The sequence below is a fragment of the Myodes glareolus genome, chromosome 10 (genome assembly GCF_982192425.1).
Source record: "Myodes glareolus chromosome 10, mMyoGla1.1, whole genome shotgun sequence".
Lineage (NCBI taxonomy): Eukaryota > Metazoa > Chordata > Mammalia > Rodentia > Cricetidae > Myodes > Myodes glareolus.
Window position 1 is genome coordinate 52,039,912 of NC_142035.1, and position 21,518 is coordinate 52,061,429.

Below are 21,518 nucleotides of genomic sequence, written 5' to 3' on the forward strand. Positions count from 1 at the left end.
TTCTCTGTAGCTTTGGAGCCAGTCCTGGAACTAGCTCTTGTAGACCAGGCTTGCCTTGAACTCACAGAGATCTGCCTGCTTCTGCCTCCCAAGTGCCGAGATTAAAGGCATGTGCTACCACCGACCGGTGTGTTTGTGTTGTCTCTTACACAATAGGCTCATATACACACAATGAAAAGCCAAAAGAAAAGTCAGGAAGCAGAGAAGGAGCAAGAAGCCTGCAAAGGCAGCTGTAGCAACCAAAACAGAAAGAAAAACTTTCACAGTTTTCCTCCCTCCGCAGAGAGGAGGTACTTGATTATGAACTTTTAGTAATTTTCTGGGCACTCAGGGGCTCTTCCTCTCCCCTACTGGTTTGACGGCTCTTCCCTGAGTGGGCCTAATTTTTCACTTTGTTTGCATAGCTGCATTCAGCCCATCAGGGACAACTAGGCATAAGAGGCACCCTATAAATTTGGACTTCAGAGTACAAATGGTAGCAAAACTGCTACAGGGGGCAGGAGAGGAGAAAGACTTCTAAATCCATCTCCTGACTCTGACTGTGTGATCAGCTCTGATGCTCCTGCTGTCTTTGGGGGAACATGCCTGGAAGGAGACTTTGGAGCTCAGCTCCCCGTTGACTCCTGCACTGACAAGGAAGACACCTTCAAAACACCCTGGAGAAAGCTCACAGAGATCCTTGCACCTGAGGCTTCTGCCCTGGACAGGGAACTCACCTAATTCAGTCTTCAGGACTCCACCACTCCTGCTTCAGCCTCTGAGACTGCTCGTTAGCTGGGAATTCATTCCTGCAGTTAACCTGAGTTCTCTGCAAAAGCAGCAAGTGCTCTTAACCGCTGCTGAGCCTTCTCTCCAGCCCCCGTCACCTCTCACCTGAATTTTCAGCATGCTGGCTTGTTCTATTTGATCTGAACTTGCCAGCTCTAATAACTGCATAACCCAATTTAAAAAAATCTCTCCCCTTCCAAATAGAAGTTTGCATATACTCTACCTTTTATATTTATTACATAATTATATATGATTTGATATATATTTTGTATATAAAGAAAATTTATATTTAATATGTTCAGTTGGGATTTATATTTGTATGTGTTTGTATCACTGGGTAATCAAACCCAGGGTTTGTGCATGATAGGGAATCAATCTACCATTGAACTACATCCATTTCTGAAAGAGTCTCTCTCACTCTCCCTTGATCCCCATTTCTTTTCCTTGTTATTGTCTCTACATCCCCTGCGTATTGTGTACTTAATTTGTTCGTTCACTACAGAGTGTAAATCAATCTACCTCCCCCTCCTATTCCTCAGCTCTGTGCCGCCCCACTTCTGCCAGCGGATTCTGAGTGTTTGACTGGAATTGGGGGACATGGGGTCAGCAAGGGTGGAAGGAGGAATCACACTGGAAGGCTCTGCTGAAAATAAGTCAATTGGCCCAACTACAGCCTCCTAGGCCTGTACTCTACAAAGGCGAGGTTTGACTTAAGAAGTACTCAGCAAATATTATTTCCCAACAGTGCTAATTATCTCACAGTGATCCAGCAAGGTTTCGTAACCCTCGGAATTGTGAAACCATTCTATGCTGCAATCCGAGTAACAAGAGATGGACAGACTTTTTAGAGTCATGAGATGTAAATAGGACGTGGTGGCACATGCCTTCAATCCCTTAAGCTCGGAAGCAGAAACAGGCGGATCTCTGTGAATTTGAAACAAGCCTGGTATACATAATTAGTTTCATGCCATTCATGGTTATGTAGAGAGCTGTCTCAAAAATAATAATCATGAGTTGTCTTTAAGAAACTCGTGATTCCAAAGTTGAGCTTGGGAGTAACAATAGAACTAACGTTATTCCCTTTTAATTGTGTGTCTGTCTACAGATCCTGCCTCTCAATAATCTTCTTTTCACGCCATCACGCGGTCGCTCATAGCCCCCAAATAGGGCACCAACCCTTACTTTCAAGACTGTGGCATTTCAGCTTCAAAGACCTTTAGGGATTTATATTGTCTATCAGAATTATTTCTGTGTCTCATTGTATTCTACTGGCTAATACCAGTCTGCATGCCAGGCTATTTTTTCTGATCTTTATGAATGGCCTTCCAAGAATCTTCATAAACATCGTCCCTGCACCTGTACCAGTCAGATGGCTTAGCCAGTATAAGTGCCTGCAGCTAAGCCTGAAGACTTGGGTTGATCCTTTGAACCCATGTGGTGGAAGTAGAGAAACGACATCTACAAATCATTTTCTGACCTCCCCATGTATGCTCCCATATAGCCTAAATTAAAACCATTGTTTTTCACCAGACTCTTCTATTGCCAGTTTGCCTCTGTTGTTGGGACACAAAGTGATGCAGATGCTCAGCTGAAGTCTCACATTGATGAACACGTCTTCACAGTTTACATGCACTGCTACTGACCTCATACACTTGGTGCATCCTGAATTGTCTGTTTTATAAAACTTTTAAAAGATTTATTTGTTTGTTTTGTTTTATGTGTATAAGTGCTTTGCCTCACATGTTAAATGCACAAAGTGTGATGTGCCTTCAGAGGTCAGAAGGTGTTGGATTCTGGAAGTAGAGTAACTGATGATTGTGAGACACCATGCGGGTGCTGGGAACCAAACCTTGGGTCCTCTGCAAGAGCCATAAGTGCTACTAACCTCTGAGACCTCTGAGCCATCTGTTCACCCCCTTGTTTTGTCTGATTGAAAGGCTTATCAGGAACCAGCTTTCCTGTACAAATGATGTCAGAGTGAAGAAGTTAAACCTTTGACCAATGATGAGACAACAAAGCCTCAAATTAAGATCAGAATTTGACAAATACAATCCAAGAATCCTTTAACTTTACTCTTTCTTTTTTCTCTTTCTTTTCTATCTGTTTATCGAATACCTTTTGAGTTTGTAGTGAACATGAAATGGTGAGGCAGCAGAGTGTAATACCAAAGAGCACAAATGCAGGATTTTTTTTTAGCCCATGTCCATGGCGTGTGTGCGTGTGCGTGTGTGTATGTAGGTCAGAGGTTGATATTGGGTGTTTTCCTCAATCAATCTCTACCCTATGTTTTGATATAAGGTCTTTCATCTAACTCATAGCTCATTGTTTTGGTTAGGATGGCTAGATAGTGAATTCAATGGGTCCTCCCCTGAGTGGAATATATATCTGTGATGTGGGATTTCCCTCTGTATGCTGTGAATATCATTGGTTAATAAAGGAACTGCTTTGGACCTATAGCAGAGCTGTAGTGGAACAGAGCTAGATGGGGAAAACTAAACTAAATGCTGGGAGAAAGGCTGAGAGAAGCCATGTAGCCCTGTCGGAGACAGATGCCAGAACTTTAGCTAGTAAGCCACAGCCACGTGGAGATACACACATTAATAAAAATGGGTTAAATTAATATGTAAGAGTTAGCCAATAAGAAGCTAGAGCTAATGGGCCAAGCAATGACTTAATTAATACAACTCCTGTGTGACTATTTCGGGGCTAAGCGGCCGGGAATAAACTAGCCCCCTCCTTACTACATACCTGTATGCTTTTTAGTGGATTTTCTGTAGGTACTGGGATTGGCTCAGGTCCTTGTGCTTATTGTTAGTATTCAGGCATCTGTACTAACCTGCTCTTGGTCTTGGGTTCTGATAGTCTACATCCTCAGCAGTAGCCACCAAGAGCACCTCCTGTGCACCTTCACTACGTTCCCTGTTAAAAGGGCCCTGCCCATTTCCCTTCTCTCTCTCTCTCTCTCTCTCTCTCTCTCTCTCTCTCTCTCTCTCTCTCTCTCTCTCCCCCTCTGCCTATCTTCTGTCTCCTCGCCTTCTCTCTCTGCCTCTCTCTTTTCTTCTGCTGCTCCTGTCTCCAGAGGCCAGTCTTCCCTCTCTCCTCCCCCTTTTTCCATTTACTTCCCCCCCCAATAAAAAACCCCTCCACAAGAGCTCTGTCGCATGGCATCTTTCTCTCTCGTGCTACCTTTTTTTCTAAGTTACAACATTGGTTCCATGACCAGGAAAGGTTCTCCTGCCTGCAGGCCGTTTTGTGGCATGTCAGGAGCCTTCATTCAATGGGTTCCTTCATTCAAAACCTGCACTGGTGATGTGGGATATGGTGCCCAACGTGGATAAATGAATCCACAGAAAGCCTGAGAAAGTTTGGGAAAGAATAAAGCATGTTTTCTTGGTAGCAGCAATTTCTCAGGTCTGCTCTGCTTGCTAGAGGCAAGCAAATGCTCTCATCTAAGAGAGGCTTCCTGACTCAGCTTTAGCTGCAAAACTTTGTAGCTCATTAAGAGGTCCTGCCACGAAACACTTAAACGGTGTTGGTGAAAAACTGAATGCATGCTTTTCGGTTTTCAGCCGTAGCAGGAAAAAAGCTGCGCTGTTTTAAAATGCTGGCTTTCTGGGCTGTCCTGCCAGGGCAATCTCTGACTCTTTCAGGCAGGCAGTCCTACTGAGTGTGGTCTGTGAGCAGAATGCTGAGGCTTGCTTGCTAGCAAGGACCTTGAAACGCCATAGAGTTGTGGCAGTGAACACAGCTCTGGCTGGTACCTCAGCCATGAGGCTGGAAAGGTAAATAATGGGCTGGGTCTAACCGTCAAAGCCACGGTTTTAGACTCATGTGGTCAGAAAAAAAGAGAGAGAGATACAGTAAAGAGAGGTTCAAAGACGAAGAAAACCTCTAAATGGTTTACTATGTGTTAAAAGTATATGCAGACTAAAGGTTAAAGTTCTTAGGGTAAAAGAGGAAGAAAGAAAGTAGTTAGGTGTGGTGGTACATACCTTTAATCCCAACACTTGGGAAGCAGAGGTAGGTTAACCTCTATGACCTCAAGGTATGGTAGGACACACCTTTAATCCCAATGCCTGGGAGGCAGAGACAGATCTCTGTGAGTTCAAGGTGTGGCAGCACATGCCTTTAATCCTAGCACTGGGGAGGCAGAGACTGGTGGATCTCTGTGAGTTCAAGGACAGCCTGGTCTACAGAGTTATTCCAGGACAAAGATATACAGAGAACCTGTCTCAAAAAGTAAAAGTAAAAATAAAAGACATAGAATTTAATATAAAGCCGTATAAAGATGGAAAATAAACAGAGAATCTTGATACTGTATGTTATTATGCTCTCTTTGAATTGTTTGAATGCTGAGGAAGGAGCAACAGCTGCTAAAAGACTTTTGTTTATAAATGCTGCTGAACTAACCCAAGATAGGCATTTTGAAAATACCTTGGCTTCAAAACTGAAGTCAAAAGGTATGTTACTTTGGAGAAGAGATTTTGCTTTTGTTTCCACAGAAAATGAGAGGCTGTGGATTCATTCTGAGTTAAGAAAAATCAGCTTTGATCAAGGGAGGCCACCTGAGAAATCTCCGACAGGAACAGATGGCCCAGATGTCTGAGTTCTTCATCCAGAACAGGTTCAAGACTGCTGCCTGAGATGATCAAGACTCACAGGATACTCCTGTCAGAACTTGATTATAACTCTAAATTTTCTTTACGTCCCCATAAGATCATCAGCGCCCCCAACCAGCAGGAAGTAGCCTGAAATACTATGCCCACATTCCCAACAAATGGACTATGGGTATTTTCCTTTGTTTTTTTAAAAAAAGAGGGAAATAATGTGGGAGAATTGTCTGTATTCTGTCAATCATATTTTAATAAAACGCTGATTGGCCAGGCAGGCAGTATAGGCGGGAAAGCCAGACAGGAAGTAGAGGTGGAGCAAAGAGACTGGGAGTATTCTGGGAAGCAGGAAACTCCCTCCGCAGTTCTGCCCAGACCACCGGAGAGGAAAGATGTAAGCTGCCCAGCTGGAAAAGGTACTGAGCCATGTGGCTACTGTAGATAAGGATAATGGGGTAACATAAGTTATAAGAGCTAATAAGTAGCCTGACCTAATGGGCCAATCAGTTTGTAATCTTATGGAGTCCTGTCTGTGATTTTCTTTGGGGTTTGCCAGTTGTGGGGTACAAAGCCAGCCCTTGTACTACACACTGGCTATCTCATACGAGTGAGGACTCGTCTTGTCTCTCAAGTGTGGTTTCTCACCTTTTGGCTTCGTTCAGTCCTGGTACCAGGCAACCACAGCTCTCTCTCGGGCTCAGAGCCCATGGTTACCACCCTTTGCATGATGACTCACTGGGTGGCCTGTGCCTTTCTCAGATCCTTTGGTCCTTTGGGCCTATGGCTTTGCCCTATGGCCCCCCGCCCTTTGAGTGGTGACTCTCCAGGGTGGCTTGTACCTTTCTCACGATCCTCGCTTGATAAAAAGTCATCTTGGATCTTGTTCTGCCTCACTCATGGGGAATAAGCCTACCAAAAATCCACTTCCAAGCACTCTTTATCCTGATATTTTACGGGACTTCTGCAACATTCTGCCAGCGATCCTGATAGATGGAAGGAGGTATCTATCACCCCTTCATCTGTTCACTCTTCCGCTTTCCCTCTCCCCCAGCAAACCTTACACTAACTCTGTGGCATACGGCATGTTCGCTCAGTGGCAGAGCTCACCAAAAGGCAATCACTTCATGCTGGGATCCTACCCACCTGTTCTACCCTCAGCAGATCCGCTTCTTCCACCTGCAGCAAATCTGCTTTCTCGTTCACTGGCGGCTTTGCCTTCCATTCAGTATTGGCAATTGGGTCTCCGGCAGGGTACCTGCCTCTGACCGTTCTGCTGGATGTGAAGCTTCCTTTCTGGAGCACAGTTCTCTCCTTGTCTTCTGTTTTTTCTCGAGGTCCTGGTAGAAGGTGATTGTGGTTCTCTCAGGCTCAGAGCCCTGGGCACCGCCCTTTGGTGATGATCCACAGGGTGGCCTGTGTCTAACTTGAAAGTGACCCTCTCTGAATTACTGGGATGCTAGGAAATGCAGACCCTTGCGTCTTCTCTGCCTCATTCATGGGAACTGGATCATCATTTATACTTCCTTGCTCACATTGGGATTTCTTTTTTGTGTGTGGAGACCCACTGACCATTCCTAATCAGCTCTTCTTGCAGGACTACCAGCTGTTGGCCATAGAGCTGGAGGTACAAGACCATCAAACATGCCTTGGTGATGCTGTGGTGATAGGAAACCTTAACATCTAGGGAGTCAACTTGGATCCACCTTGAACAGCATTTTGCCAGGTTCAGGTGGTACCTGACAGTTCCACAGAACCTGGACAGTGAAGTGAAACAGTTAGATACACCAGGACATGGCCAGAACCCCAGCTTTCTCAGGACCCCCAAAGATGAATGACGCCCTCCCCCCCGGGTCAGCAGAAAGTAGTCTTGAGAGCACTGCGTGCTCATCCTCACCTCACTTGCTACCCCTTTCTAACTCCTCACCTTTTTATAACAAACAAAAGGGAGGAATGATAGTATTTAGGCATCTGTTCTGGCCTGCCCTTGGGGTCCTAACAGAATACATCCTCAGCTTCAGTCACTAAGAGCACCTCCTATACACATTCGCTACGTTTCCTTTTTTTAAAAAAAAAGGGCCCTGCCCACATCCCATCTCCCTTTCTCTGTCTCTCTGTATCTGTTTCTCTCTCTCTTTCTCTCTCTCTCTCTCTCTCTCTCTCTCTCTCTCTCTCTCTCTCTCTCTCTCTCCCTCCCTCCCTCCCTCCCTCTCTCCCTCCCTCCCTCTCTCTCCCTCCCTCTGTCCCCTTCTCTGCCTGCCTCTTTGTCTCCTCTCTCTCTTCCTTTCTCTTCTCTCTGCTGCTCCTGACCCCAGATACCGGTCTCCCCCATCCCCTTCCCTCTCTTTACGTGCCCTTTCTCCTAATAAAAACCCCTCCATGTGAACTCTGTCACGTGGTGTCTTCTTTCTCGTCCTCCCCAAGCCCCGTTTTGTTAAATTACAACACTTATGCTACAAGCGTTTTACTAACGGATCCTCGCTCCAGCCATGAATGTGTGTTTGGAGTCCTGGTGTTGCTGGTTGACAGCCTTGTGATCCCGACCAAATGTTCTTACACTTCAGTTTTGTAAATTAGAACTGACAATAAGAGAGAACATCTATTTCATAGGGTGGTGTGAGGATTAGAATATTTAGTACATAAGAAGTTCTTGGCATATACTCGATCCTCTAAAATATTAACTAGAGTCTATTGCTTACTTTTTTGATGTCTAATGGGAGTTAAGTAGGAGAACAGTGAATGGTGGGAAGAAAAAACTTTCTAGGTAAAGGAATATCTTATTTGAAGTCCGCAAGGCAAGAAAAACGAGTATTAGGAAAAACATAGAAACTGATGGTGTCTACTGAGATAGCCTGGGACCAAATTATTAGGGGTCTTATAGACTATATATTGTAGAGGATTTTATTTTATTTTAATCATGAAAGCTGGGAAAATCATTTGAAGGGTTTTTAACAAAAACCCAATTTTCTTTTCTAAAGATAACCTCTGTTGCTATGGGAGAGAATAGCTTGAAGGTAGACAGAGAAAGGTTGGGAAAGCCAGGAAGCCAGAAACTACACTTGATGGGGGTGGGTAATTTACAGTCTTGGGTCAGATTGGCAGTAGAAGAAAGTGAAATGTACAAGGTCAAAGGCTTTGATGATTTGTGGAGAGGGAGGATGTGAAATATAAGTAGAGGGAAAATACCTAGTGGCATTAGCCCACTCGAGCCTTTAGTTACTGATGGGGCCATTCATTAGGAAGAACACCAGAAGAGGAAGATGTGGGTACAGAGAGGAGAGGACTCAGTGCTAGGCCTTTCAGATGTGGGCTGTGCAGGCGGCCCTCAAATAGATCTCATTATGAAGAGGGGACTGGATACTCAGGCCCGGAGTTTAAGGTAAGATCTGTCTTGTCTGCTCTTCAGTGCTCAGGGTCAAGATGTGGTGCGGGAGAATTATCTGTATTCTGTCAATCATATTTTAAAAAAACGCTGATTGGCCAGGCAGGCAGTATAGGCGGGAAAGCCAGACAGGAAGTAGAGGTGGAGCAAAGAGACTGGGAGTATTCTGCAAGCAGGAAGCTCCCTTCGCAGTTCTGCCCAGACCACCGGAGAGGAAAGATGTAAGCTGCCCAGCTGGAAAAGGTACTGAGCCATGTGGCTAACGTAGATAAGGATAATGGGGTAACATAAGTTATAAGAGCTAATAAGTAGCCTGACCTAATGGGCCAATCAGTTTATAACCTAATATAGACTCTGTGATTTTCTTTGGGATTTGCCTGCTGTGGGGTAGCCGGGCGGGACAGAAACCCCAACAAGCAGGCCCCTCATGTTACAAAGATGGAAAGGGAAGTTTCCTTCCAGCTAAACAGGACAAACTTAGCAAGTAATGGAAAAGGAATCAATACATGTCTACATTTCTGCACTTTCCTCCTAGGGCATTTTAGAGCTAAGCAATGGCTCTATTGAGGCTGTCCCTGTACTATCCTGAATTGAGACTATGAGTTCACACAGCTAGGGATAATGAGTCAGCTGTGATGAACAAGAGATCAGCACCACTGAAAGATTTCCTCTGGGTCAGCATGAAGAGGTTGTGGTACAGAGGGTCACCAAAGCTGCATCTCAAGATGGCAACCAAACTTGGAAATGCATCAGAGTCTTCCTCATGGTATTGGTTTTAAAGGCAAGAAGGGCTCATGGAGAGCAGATAGGGCTTTAGCTCTGTGGCAGGGTTGGAGTCCCTGAAGAGAGGACAGGAAGGGTCATTGGCAAAGGCGCAGCCTCAGTTGCAGTGGAGACCCTGGCATATTGGGAATGCCAGGACAGTGGGATGACAGTCAACAGTGGCAGGTGTATACTGGTACTAGCCTGAGTTTATAAAACAAGCTAAGTATGTTTCAAACCTCAGACCCAGAGAGGTGAGACGACCAGAACGCTTTGGCTCCCAGAAGATCATGATTGAGTCCCAGCTATTGACCACTGAACTATGTACACTGGTGGAGTTTGGTTTTACTTTACTTTGATTGTGATTGTGCCATGGGTCTTCCTTTTTTGTTTTGTTTTATTCTTTGTTTTGAGAAAGGGTTTCACTGTGGTGGAACTCACTCCATAGACCAGGCTGACCTCAAATTCACAGAGATCTGCCTCCCAAGTTCTGGGATTAAAGCCACCATGTCTAGCTGGGCCTTCCCTCTTCAAATAAAAGTATGTAACTTCTTTTTTATTTTACAGGAGACTATAGTTGAGAGACTTTGAACTCTTAAGAGATATTGGATATTTTAAAGAGGTTGAACTTTGAAAGTGTTTGAATTTTTTGAAGACTGTGAAACCTTTAAAGTTGAACATTATTTTATCTTATCTTATTAATATGAGCTTTTGAGGAAAAAGGTAAGGTCATGCTTTCTTTGTCTTATTTTTCCTTTTTTGATACAGTGTCTCACTATGCCACTTTAGCTGTCCTGGAACTCAGAGCTATCTGCTTGACTCTGCCTTCCTGAGAGCTTGTGCACCCCACCAAGCCTGACTAAAAAGGTCAGGGTTTAATAGTAATATATTTGAGAGTTAAGATAACAAAGGGTCAGCCAGGTGGTGATGGTGCATGCCTTTAATCCCAGCACTCGGGAGGCAGAGGCAAGTGGATCTCTGTGAGTTTGAGGCCAGCCTGGTTTACAAGAGCCATTTCCAGGACAGGCTCCAAAGCTACAGAGAAACCCTGTCTCAAAAAAAAAAAACTTAAAAAAAGAAAGATAATAAAGGTTCAACTGTATTGGTTAGGGTTTTTTTTCCAACTTGACACAAACTAAAATCATCTCTGAAGAGGGAATCTCAATTAAGATAATGCCTCTATCAGATTGGCCTATAGGCAAGGTTGTGGGGACATTTCTTGATTAATGATTGATGTGGGAAAGCCCAGCATACTCTGAACAGTACCAACCCTGGGCAGATCATCCTGAATTATGTAAGAAAGCCAATTGCTAGGTTTGGTGGCACACACCTTTAGTGCCAGCACTTGCGAGGGAGAAGCAGGTGGATCTCTGAGCTTAAGGACAGACTTACATAGAAAGTTACAGGTCAGCCAGGACTACACAGTGAGACTCTGTCTTAAACAACAACAACAACAACAACAATGACAACTCCCCCCCACAATCCCCATCTCCCACCCCCAAAAGAAAGAAAGTTGAGCAAGGCTTGGAAAGCAAGCCAGTAGCAGTGTTCCTTCATATTCTTTGCTTTGGTTCCTGCCTTGAATTCTTGCCCTAACTTCTTTTCATGATGAACCGTAGCTGTAAGATAAAATTAACCTCTTCCTCCCCAAATTGCTTTTGATAATGATTTTAACCACAGAGAACAACCTAGAATATTAGCTCCAAGAACAGAACCCGTGACTTAAGGAATAGAATCAGTGGTGTGTAGGAATGGATTTCATAGTGACTGGCTATCAGAGAAAGCATAGTCACACAATGGCATTCTGCTGGCCGGAGAACCTGTTGGAACCAGTAGCTTCCCAGTCCAAGAAGCTAGATGACTCAAAACAACAGGGATAGATTATGAAGTCCCAGTCCAAGCCTGAAGCCCTGGAAAGTACAAGTCTGCATTCAAAGGCTAAAGAATGTGGCATCTAACATCCACGGGCAATGGCAGCCACAAACCACAAACTTGCCCAAGCAGTGCCAAGCATGAGAACAACTGTCAGTCTCTCCTATCCATCCTCGGCAAGTCTCAGCCTGCCAGGCATGCTGTTCCCTTTGAGGATGACTTTCTTACTCACTTCACAGACCCACATACCAAACACTTATGGAAGGAATATTCTCAGGGACACACCTAGAAGAGTACTTCCACCAAGTTTACAGTCTCTCAACTCAGTCAAGTCAACAACTAAGTTCAGCCATCACAACATATGATGTGGAACATCTTTTTATACATTCATTTGCTGGTTGTGTGTCTTCCTTAGAGGGTGGCCTAGCTTACTTTCTATTGCTATGTTAACACACTGCCCCAAAACAACCCAGGGAGGAGAGGCTTGCACGTCCTGATGGCAGTCTGTCACAGAGGAAAATCAGGGCAGGAAAACAGGAGAAGGAACTGAAGCAAGGACCTCGGAGTGCAGCTTATTGGCTCAATCTCCATGCAAGCTCAGCTTGCTTTCTTATATGACCCACCGCCTCCTGCCCAGGGATGGTGCTGTCTATAGTGGACTGGGCACTCCCACATCAATCATTAATCAAGAAAATGTCTCACAGGCTGCCTAGAGACCAATCAAATGGAGGCATTTTCTCAACTGAGACTCACTTTTTTCATATAACTTTAGTTTGTATCAAGTTGACAAAATTCTAATCAGCAGAATGATGTTGAGGGGTTTGGTTAGTTATAGTACTGAGGATTGAATCCAGAGCCTTGTACATGCAAAGCAAGTCCTCTCTGCCACTAAGCTGTAGACCTTCTTATGCCTTTTTTCTTCCCCCCCCCCCCCCGACACAGGGTTTCTCTGTAGCTTTGGAGCCTGTCCTGGAATCAGCTCTTGTAGATCAGGCAGGTCTCGAATTTACAGAGATCTGCCTGTCTCAGACTCCTGAGTGCTGGGATTAAAGGCGTGCGCCACCACTGCCCGGCTAGCTTTTTTTTTCTTTTTTAAATCTGGACACTGACACTGCTGAACTCATTCTGTAACTCTGGCAAGCAGGCAGGCAGACCTTGAACTTGTGACCTTACTGCCTGAGTTTCCTGAGCTGCTGGGACTATCTGTCTATGTCAACTAGGTCTAGCTGACTTTTAAAATCAGGTTTTGAAAATCATAAAGTTCGCTGGGCGGTGGTGGTGCACGCCTTTAATCCCAGCACTTGGAAGGCAGAGGCAGGAGGATCTCTGTGAGTTCAAGGCCAGCCTGGTTTACAGGAGCTAGTGCCAGAACAGTCTCCAAAGCCACAGAGAAACCCTGTCTCGAAAAACAAAACAAAAAAAGAAAAAGAAAACCATAAAGTTCTTTGTATATTTTGAATAGTGCTCTTTAATACCCAAACCTTTAACAAATGTTTTGTCCTAGCCTGTGCCTGTTTTCTTTTTATTGTGGACTCTCAGTTTTTAATAGTATAAGAGTCTGATTTGAAAAGTGTAAGCATCTTTGCTTTGAGTCATTGAAACGGGTTTTTTTGTTTCAAGACAGATCAAGAGTTGTGGGGGCCAGAAGTACTTCCTGGGAGCTGGATGTACCTAGCCATGGGAGCGGTTGTTTAAGCCGAGCTTCAGAAGCACTCTTGTGTTAAGAATGTTCTACCCTAGGCATGCTGGTGCCTCAACACTTGAGAGGGTGAGGCAGAAGAATTGTGAGTTCAAGGCCATCCTAAGTTATGTAGTGAGTGAGACACTTATATTTACCTCTAGGATTTTAAGGCCAAATAGGCACATGCTATACAATCTAAGCTGCCTAGAACTCACCATGAAGCTCAAGTAGGCTTCACACTCCTACCTCCGTTTCCCTAATGTTAGGATTATAGGATGAGTGACCACACATTTAAAAGAGGTGTGTGTATGTGTGTGTGTGTGTGCACGCGCATGCTATAACATATACATACCATGCCCTCTACAGCATAGTATCTGGTGTGAAGACCTTTCCTAGGCCTTATGACAAAGCTATAGAAGGCCAAAGTTAATGAGAAAATTTGCCGGGTAATCATATATATTAAGATTTTTACTCAAGTCAGAAAATAGTGAAATACAACCTTGTGATCCTTATCTTTCCTTTTCCAATTAAAAAAATTGCCCAATTAAAAAATAATTTATTTGCAGTGTCAGGTATTGGAAGAGTTTATTTTTGAGTTGTGCTGTGAAGTGCATACTTGAACTGTACTGGGAAACCCACCCCTGTGCTATACTGGGAAGTGTATACTGAAAGAGGAAAAGAATCATTTCTCCCTATTCGGGCTCCTTTGGGAAGGCTGAATCCCAGCCTAAAGGCAGAATCATCAAAACTTCATATAATCTAGAAGTGAGAGGGTTGCAGGGATGGCTCAGTGGTTAAGAGCACTCACTGCTCTTGCAGAGGACCCAAGTTCAATTCCTCACACCCTCAAGTCAGCTCACAACTGCCTATAACTCCAGTTCCAGGGAATCTGGTGTCCTCTTTTGAACTTTTGTGGGCTCCCGCACACACATGGTGCACATACATACACACAGGCACACACACATACACATAAATATTTTTATTTAAAAAAATAGGATTAGGTGGAAAGATACACTGTGCTCTTGGGTTAGAAGTTTAATGTTATTTAGAATGCCATTTCTCTCCAAATTCCATTTTCAGGGAAAGGGAATTCCTATCAGATTGTACATTTTCTGAGAAAATAATGGTTTTTTTCTTTTTACTTTTTAACGGATATATTTTATAAACGCATTGGAGAGTCATGCACTGCTGCCTGCATTAGATGCAATCCTGGGTCACAAGTCTACACATTCCTTTGCAACTGGATTTGTGATAGCGGAACCTTTCACCTCACCTTTATTGTTTACCATGACCCCTGCATTGTCTTCAAAATAAAGAAACACCCCATCTTTTGTTCAATATGAATTTTGTTGTTGAATTACCACTGCTGGTTGGGCTTTTTTCTTAGTTCTGGTTTGCCTTTCTTAACTGTGACCATCACCATTCTGTCCATACCAACAGCAGAAAGTCTGTTCACTCGTCCCTTGGTTCCCTTCACAGAGCTGGTATGTATATTTTTGGCCCCCCGTACTGTCAGCACAGTTGGTCATGGCTCCTACCAGAAGACTCAGGGAAACCTGGAATTTTGCTCCGGAGGACCCACCACATATGTCCTTATTTCGGCATCTTGAACCATAATGCATTATTTTTAAAATCAAGAATTTATAATACCCAGACATAGTGATTGCTTCTAATCCCAACAGCTGCACTCCTGAGGCATAAAGACCACAAGCTCAAGGCCAGCCTGGGCTATATAATATGATGCTGTCTCAAAACAGATCAAACAAGCAACAACAAAATAAATCTTTGATATGAAGCATACTTTCACTCTTTAAAAGTTAGCTTATCAGGGCTTTCTTCATCTGTCACTCAGATGTCTGTATTAAAGGTTGTGGGGTTTCCTTGTTTTTGGTGTGTGTGTGTGTGTGTGAGTGAGTGAACTATTTCTTCTAAATGATGAGTGTTTATGAGTAAGGAGTTTACTCCCCGCTGTGTCCCCCTCCCCCCACCTCCCTACTTTTGCAAAAAGGCTCTTGTATTTGAACACTTGGCCACCAGATGGTGGCCCTATCTGGGGAGGTAATGGAACCTTCAGAAGGTGGAACCTTTCTGGAGGAAGTGTGCCAGTGAAGGTGACCATTACATCTTGGTCCTACTTCCTGTTTTCTGTTTCCTGTGTGGGGGTGAAATGTGTTCTCTGCTTCTTGACTGCCAGGGCTGCTTCCTGCTTCTGCTGTCATGGCTTCCTCCTGATGATGAACGCTATCTCTCCAGAACTGTGGTCAAGAAAACAAAAACGAAACAAAACAAAGATCTTTCCTAAGTTGCTGCTGTTGGGTAGTTTCTTCCAGCAACAGAGAAGGAACTAATACAGTGTCTCTAGATGAACTGGAAAAAAATTCATGAACAAAAATTTAGTTACTTAATAATTTCAATTGTCACATATCTTTTCCCCCTTTATGTTTGTGTGTGTTGCCTACTTAAGAAATCATTGCCTATTTCAAATCATGAAGAAATACCTTTGCACTTTTTTTCTAAAGACTTTATTGTTTTACTGTTTTACTTTATTGTTTTAAATGCCCAAGTGAGAAGTTGTAAAAGTCAGTTTCTATCCAGCTTAGAAACTTACCTTTTGTTGAGACAGGGTCTCTCTCTGTGGTCTGAGCTGTCCTGAAACTTGCTCTGTAGACCAGGCTGACCTCACCTTTGCCCCCTCCCTGATTTAATTTTTTAAGAAGGGAAATACTGTAATCTGTGATAGGAATTCTGAAGGAGTCAAACAAACAGCTTTCCACAGCCAAAATAGCAGGGAAAGTGATTACACAATTCTACCTCAGGGAAATGCTCCCTACTTAAAAGGGTCATGCAGCAAGCTGTTCAGAAATCAGCTGTTCGGTTCAATAACTAAGAGACCTTAAAAAAGTAAAATGCAGGGCTAGGGATATAGGTTAGTTGGCAGAGGGCCTGCCTAGCATGCACAAAGCCCTGGCTTCATCCTGAGCACTGCACAAAACATATGTGTTTCACATCTGTAATCCTACCACTCTGGAGGTTCACAGTGAGTTGGAGTCCAGCCTAGGATGCTTGTGACTATAAATAATAACTTGCAGGAAAACCCTGAGACGATCTGAATTAGAATGTGAGATCCTTTATCTCCTGTCAGAGAAACAGTCTCTTCTTGTGGTTTAGATGTGCATTGTTGTCTATAGGCCCACGTGTTTGAACTGATCCTCGGCTGATGCCAGTGGTTTAGTATGCTGTGGAACCTTTGGGAGGTGGGGGACTTGCTGAAGGCAGTGGGTCCCTTTGGGACAGGGTATGGGGTAGTATAGCTGCCCCCACTTCCTGTCTACCTGTTTCCTGACTGAGATCTTGATGTGACCATCCACCTCTGTGTACTGCAACCACACTCTACCAGCCGTAATGTATCCAGGCTGTAAGTTGAAAATCTTTGTTCTCTTAATTTGCTTCTTGTCGGCTGCTTGGTCCCATCCACAGTGGAATTCTGTAATGACATTCCCACCTCCATAACCCTGATGCCATGAGCTTTCCCTGCTGTGTATCTCTTCCTCCTCTACCACTGCTTCTACTCTCTTACTACCCGGCAGCTTCCATGCCAACCTGTAAGCAAATCTCTCCAATTCATTTGACGCCGGAAAGCCTCAGCCTCTGAACTCACGCATTCTTCCTTCACTGCTGAAGTCCATAAAGAACAATCACATTGGTGCCTCTGCTTTCTCATTTCTACTTAATTGGCCCGGTTGTTTATTGTACATTTGCTCTTAGCAAACTGGCCAAAAAGTCAACCCGTGATCTTATTTCTCTCTCATCGCTACCAGAGTATAAAAACTATGCTTTTAATGCTCCCCAGAACCAGCATGTCCAAATTGATTTTTCCCACTCCTCCCAAGCCTTTTTTCCCCCCATTTCTTATTTATGTTGAGATGCTCGGGTTATCAATAATGATGGACTCATGTCTGTAACATGTGTTCATTTTTGTCTTTCTCTTTTTTATAATTTTTGTCTTTTTTATTTTACTTTATTTGCAGTGGTGGTGGTGCTGGGGGTCAAATCCAGGGCTTTGCTAGACAAGTGCTCTGTTAATCACTGCTTTCAAAACATACTGAAGATACCATTATAACCCAATCATGTATTACCAGTATTTATTACCAATTGTTTATTACCAGTAATAAACAAACATATTTTCTGTGACTGTCTTCCCTAATAAATTTTTAGTCTCAAAAACAAGCATAAAATAACTTAAATCCTTGAAAAATTAGTTTATCATAATATCATACACAGAGATATTTATAATCTATTGAGTGCAAGTAGCCCAGGCTAGCCCCCAAACCACTGTAAAATAGAGAATGACCTGAATTCTTTGATTCTTCTGCCCTCACCTCCCAGATGAGGGAATTACAGCATGTACCAACATTCCTGGTTTATAGAAATACCTTACATTCTTTTTGGTCAGTGTATTCATCCATTTTCTATTGATAACAAAATATCTGAAGTTGAGTAGTTTATAAAGAAAAGATGCTTATTTATTTTACAGCTTTGGAGCCTGAAAGCCCCAAATCAGGAAACCTCTGTTTGGTCTCCAGTGGGAGCCTTCCTGAGCTGTAATGTGGCAGAGCAAAGGGTAAGGCAAACAGCTGCATACAGGAAGGGGCACAGGTGCGGGTAGCCTCAATCTGTACTCACTGTCTCTCTGAGGAACTACTCGGGGTCCTGGAAGAACTACGTAATTTCCTTCTGTGGACAGAACTTCTTACCTCGTCACCTCTAAGGAGCCCTGCCCCTTCAAAGTACTTCTCCACATTGCCATACTGGGTTCTAAGGTCCAGCATGGAACTCTGGGAAAGACACACTCAAATCATCACAGATGGCAATCATTGAAAAGCTAGAGATAAAACCTCTTGTGGGCTAATAGGAAGGTCCTTCCACAGGCTCCCTACAGCACTGGCACACTAGACGTGGCTTTTCATCAGGCCAAACTGTCACACCTCAAGAGCACAACATTTCAAAGGTAGAGTGCTCAAGACAGGCCCAAAAAAGCAGCTAACATATCTGCTTTGCACCTGTTCCCAGAAACTGGTAATTTCGGGTTCTGCTAATAAGTACTGCTGCTTAGGAAAGCTCTTCACTGATTTCTTCATCACTTTGTAAATTGCTTTGTAGAAAAGGAGGATGTTAGTTATTCAGTAACGGGTGGAGTTGTAACAGAATCAAGACTTGAAAGCAGTCTGTGAGACTCTCAAGCATGAGCTCTTTCCGCCTCATCTCTAACACACTCATGTTTCTGCAGAAACAGCCGGAGAACCTCTTGAGCTGGGTGGGGAGCATAACCCTTCAGGACCAAACATCAAATGTACATAAAATACGTCTTAGAGGAAACTAAACTGTGAGAAACAAAGCTCCTGATTTATAACAAGAGCACTGGAGGCTCACAGCAGTGAAAGTGAGGCAGATTATTTTGCTGCCTTGCTAAGGCAGGCATCATCCTAGAATGGTAGACACACTGATGTAGCCAGTCACCATGGCTGGTTATAAGAGACAGTTTGTAAACCCTAAGCAAGCCCCCTTCTGCTTTTCCCCACTTGCTGAGGAATCAGTAGGGAATGGTATTACACGTTAGATAAGATAGGTCTTACTGGTCCCTTCATTGCAATACTTGTCTTGGTCTCAACAAAGATTGTGAGTCATTTCTGCATTTTATATCCTGTTTATTTTATAGCTTATCACATACATGATCTTGTCACCATTTTGGTAGAGGGTGTTGACCCATTTTAGTTAGGTTCTATTGATGTGATAGAACATGAAGGCCAAAAGCAAGCTGGTAAGGAAAGGGTTTATTTTACTCACATGTCAATATAATAGCTCCTCATTGAAAGCAGTCATGGCAGGAGCTCCAGAAACTAAAAAAGCAGTCAGGGCAGGCACCTAGAAGCAGGAGTTGATGCAAAGGCGATGGAGTCTTGATCCATCAAGTCCATGTATTGATCAATCGACTTTCTTTGAGCACCTGAGACCACCAGCCAGGGATAACTCCACCCACAGTGGGCTGGGCTTGCTCACATCAATCATGAATTAAGACGCTGCCTACGGCCTGCCTACAGCTGGATTTTAAGGATTTTTCTCAGTTGATATCTGTAACATGAGGGGGCCTGCTTGTTTGTGTTTTTGTTCTGCCCGGCCCCCCAGCTGTTTAGTCCCAGAGAAAAATCACACACAGGACTCTGTAAGTTATAAAGCTGATTGGCCCATTAGGTCAGGCTTCTTACTGGCTAACTCTCACATCTTGATTAACCTATTTTTCTGATCTATGTTAGCCATGTGGCTCAGTACCTTTTTCAGTGGGGCAGCTCACATCCTGTTGCTTTGGTGATCTGGGCAGGAGTGGAAGGAATCAGCTTCCTCCTTCCCAGATTTCTTCTGCTCTCCTTGCATCATTTCCACTTCCTGTCTGGCATTCCTGCCTACACCTCTTGCCTGGCCAATCAGCATTTATTTAAAACATGATTGACAGAATACAGACAATTCTCCTGCACCAGATATCTGTTCTCCCAGATGACTCTGGTTTGTGTCAAGTTGACATAAAATTAGCCAGTACCCTCCCCTCCCAAACCCAATGAATGTTTCCAGGAAATGCCCTTATAGACTCACTCAAGCTCATCTCTCAATTGATTCTCAAGCCAATTAAGCTGATACCCAAGATTAACCATTGTTGCAAGACCTCCTACAAATTGGCGTGCCAACGTGGTGGGCTAAAATCTACCTAAAACCTGAGAAAGCTTGGAAAGGAATCCTAGACACAAAAGAATAGAGTTAAGCATGGCTTCTTGGTAGCTAGCATTTTGGTGGCAGCATACAGCAGCTCCTTTCAGAGAGGTTTTCCCGATTTAATGGTAGTAAAAGAAAATATGTCATGCCATTTTGAAAGCCAGCCTTCTGGGCTTTGCTGCCAGTACTAACTCTGACTTTTTCTGGAGGTTTGGCTATGAAACATTTAAATGGGATTTGTGAGGAATGTACTACAACTTGCATAATGACAACATAGACCTACTGTGTGCCTAAAACTGGGGCAATGTGCACAGCTTGCAGAGGCAGTGAACGGATGCCCACCATGTTGGATTGTGCAGAGCAAGCATCGAGTACTGTATATACCCTAGTAATAGCTTGGCTTAAGGTTTTAAGAAGTGCTTAGCATTTTAAGAAGCTGTCCTGGTCAGTAAAAATTTGCAAATATGCAATAAAGACAAATTCAGATGGAAAAGACCTTTAAATGGGTCACAGTGTTGGATAAATGTACATAGGCTTGGGAGAGAGAAGAAAAAGAGTGCAGAGAGTTATAAAAAGAAGTAAATGGTTTTTTAAACTTGTAGAAAAAGTAGTAAAGTAAAACCAAGCCACATAAAGATTGAAAATTCACAGAGAGTCTGGATTATGTATATTATTGTGTAATCTTTGAATTTTTTTTGACTGAAGAGAGACATTTGATTCTGGGGACTGCTAAGTTAAGCCAACATATGTATTTCAAAGGTATCTTGAATTCAAAATTTGAGCATAAGGATATGTTGCTTTGGAAAAGAGATTCTTCTTTTGTTTCCACAGAGGATGAGAACCTGTGGATTGCTTCCAGACTAATATGGTTTGATGGACAAGACCCTCTGAAAGGTTACTGTGAATACCCACAAAAGAAAATACTTCACCCAATAAGCAGCAGGAAGAAGTTTGGACAGAACTATGCCCATATTTCCAAATATTGTTTATAAATGTTTGTTTACATTTAAAGGGGGATATGCTATAGAGATGAATACTTTGCATTGGTATGGATCTTGGTTTATTGATACAAATTTAAGGTCAATTTTTTATATGTATATTTCTGCTCTTGATTAAGGTATTATAATTGTGCAGTTCATTTAAAAATATAATGTATAATTAAAAATATAGGTGAATAGATAATTATCAAGCTTGTAGTCATGTTAGTTAGATTTTCCAGATGGATAGAGATGTATTTCAGATGGATAGGCATTCCTCAAATATTTCAAAGACTACAGAACATGGCATTTAGAATGTTTTAAGATGTTAGGACTTTTCATGACAGAGACATATCTGCTCCTGGCAGCACCAATTACTTCAAGAAAAAGACGGGCATCAAAGAGGCTCTTTATTGAGTTTGCTAGCTGTTTGGGCAAGAAACTGCTCTTGCCTAGACTGCTTAACTGAACATACAGGGCCCACAGAGAAATGATTGCTATACTTGCCTAAAGGAGAGACAATCCTTCAGGGTTTCTTGCTACATGAAAGAGTCTGCCAGACGTTCTGCAGGACACAGAAGAAAGTGACTGCCAAACTGTCAATATAGGCAGACCTGTCTTTGAAATTGCCTGTGTCATGAAAAAGTATGCTGAATACTATGGGCCTGTAGGCTAAAGATGGATGCCCCAATGGTACAGGAGAACTT

At 43.3% G+C, this 21,518-nt stretch overlaps 1 protein-coding gene and 1 pseudogene across 1 annotated transcript in view; both read right to left on the reverse strand.

Annotated features, from left to right (window-relative positions):
• Usp8 (ubiquitin specific peptidase 8) overlaps positions 1–735 on the reverse strand; it is a 56,547-nt gene extending 55,812 nt beyond the window's left edge. Inside the window, exon 1 of the mRNA XM_048460027.3 lies at positions 717–735. The gene's annotated coding sequence lies outside the window, so the exon portion shown is untranslated. The remainder of the gene's footprint in view (positions 1–716) is intronic.
• Positions 736–14,250: 13,515 nt separating this feature from the next.
• On the reverse strand, positions 14,251–14,813 carry LOC125416877 (large ribosomal subunit protein uL14 pseudogene; annotated as a pseudogene).
• Positions 14,814–21,518: the final 6,705 nt, after the last annotated feature.